A 2,434-nucleotide genomic window follows, 5' to 3' on the forward strand; every position below is an offset into this window, starting at 1 on the left:
CGTTTTGAGTCTGTGTATGTCTTTATCCATGAGATGGGTTTCTTGTAGGCAGCTGATGGAGGGTTTCTGATTTTTAATCCATTAATATTCAACATTATAATCAATATTTCCAGACTTGTCTCTACCATTAAGTTGGCCATCTTTTTGGTCGTTCCGTGTTCTTTTATTCCTGTCTTTCTCTAGTTTTCTTGGTATAGTAGTACTTTCAGAATTTTTTGAAGTGCTTGTCTGGAGTTGGTAAATTCTTTCAGACTTTGCTTATCCAAGAACATTTGTATCTTCTTTTCCCATATGAAGAATAATCTTTCTGTGTATAGTACTCTTGGTTGAAATTGTTTTTCATTTAACACTTTGGATATATTTCCCCATTCTTTCCTTGCTTGCATTGTACCTGATGAGAGGGTCAGTGTTAGCCTGAAGGGATAGCCTTTGTAAGTGATTTCATGTTTCTCTCTTGCCAATTTTAGTATCTTGTTTTTGTCTGTGGTTTTGTCCAATCTAGCTATGTTTTTCCATGGAGAGCGTCTTGTTGGATTGATTCTATTTGGCATTCTTTGTATTTCATGGGTTTGTATGTTTAAGTATCTCTCTAGACTTGGAAAGTTTTCTTCCAGGATTTCGTGGAATAGATTGTCAATACCCTTATTAGTTTCTTCACCTTCTGGGATACCAAATATTTGAATATTTGGGTATTTTGTGGTATCTAGTATTTCTCATATATTATCCTTATTTTACTTGGCTGTTTTTTCAGTATTTTTGATAAACTTTTCTAGGTCAGAGAGTTTGTCTTCTACTTCTGAGATTTGATCTTCTGTATGATCTAACCTGCTTTTAATACTTTCAAGGGAAGTTTTAACTTCCTGGTTTATAGCTTTCATACTAAAGCATTCTGTTTGATTCTTTTTTATGGTGTCCAATTCTTCTTTCATATCGTGGGAGAACTTCCTCATCTCTCAGAGCTCAGCATCTCTTTTCTCTTGCATCTCATAGAGTTTTGTTACCATACATATTCTAAATCCTTTTTCTGACATTTCAGAAATACCTTCTAATTTTTCCCTACTTAGAGATGATTTACAGTGTTCCCTTGCTAGAGATGTATTACTTGTTTCCTCCTTGAGGCTCTTCTCTGATTTTTAGTCTTTTGGTAATTTTAGTCTTTTGACTAATTTGTTGGAGAAGGATTCTGTAAGTGTGAGCTTGTGTGTTTTCCTTACTGTGAAATAATTTGGTGCTACTGTCTCCCTTCTACTTTATCCTCCACTGTGGGAATCACAGAAGGAGTTTTGAAATCAGATTTATGAAGGGGAATTTTACTCTTTTTGCAACCACACAGTGAGGTGCAAAGAATTCTCTAAAACTCACAATGTTCAGATGTTTAGCTACTATGCACTTAGTCTTCTCTAGGCAGGGAAAGGGCTGAGCAGTAAAATAGGAAAGTAAGGTTAAAAAAAAAAGGTAAGAAATAGAAATAGGAAAAAGGCAAAGAAAAAAGAAGGAAAGAACTAGAACAAAAGGAGAAGAAAAAACCATAAATCACATCACAGAAAATAAAATTGAGTTAAAAATGGAAAACCGCATGGCACAGGGAAGAGACAACAGAGGCAGGACAGAAATGCCTGGATGCTTTCTGCCCTAGGTGAGGAAAGAAAAGACAAATTAGCAAGAGAAAGCCATAAAGGTGGCAGAAAGCTGGTTTTGTTTGTTTGTTTGTTTTTTAAAGAATTATTTATTTATTTCATTTTATTTATTCAGTCATTTATTTTAATTTGACCATAGAGAGACACAGAGAGACACGAGAGATGTAAATTGAGAAAGCAAGCCACCAGATTTAGGACTTGAACCATGGTTGGCCATGTGAGAATGTCCAGTGCCTTAACCACAACGCCACCTGCTGCTCCCAGAAAGCTGTTTTTTCAAAAAAGAAAAAAAAATTAGAAGAGGCAGAGAAAAACAAGAGGGAGAGAGACAGTTGCCTACCTGACTAGCATTGGGGTTTGGAAGGGGGGACCCTGGCTTGGGGTGGGGGGGCTTCACAGCCATGAAACTGAACCCAGAGGGCCAACAGAGGCAGAGATGGAGATGCCTGCATGCTTTCTGTCTTGACCAGCACTGGGATGAGAAAGGGGCGTGGCTTGGTTGGGGAGGGGGCTTCACACCCATGAAGCTGAACCCAGAGGGCCAACAGAAGCAGAGATGAAGATTTGGGTCCAAAGCTTATCAGAGCTTCAAATGGGCCATAGACCTATAGAGTTTAACCATTATGTACCTAAATTAATCTCAGCTTCTCAACATCTCAACATTATTATCACAACCCTCTGATAATAAGACTGAGTAAAGATCCCTAAAAGAATTCTCTTTTTTCCCTTCTCTCTCTTTTCTTTTCTTTTTTTTCTTTTTTTTTTTTTTTTTTTTTTTTTCATGGTTTTTTCCTACT

The sequence above is a fragment of the Tupaia chinensis genome, unplaced genomic scaffold (assembly GCF_000334495.1).
Source record: "Tupaia chinensis unplaced genomic scaffold, TupChi_1.0 Scaffold000183_1, whole genome shotgun sequence".
In the NCBI taxonomy this organism is placed as follows: Eukaryota; Metazoa; Chordata; class Mammalia; order Scandentia; family Tupaiidae; genus Tupaia; species Tupaia belangeri.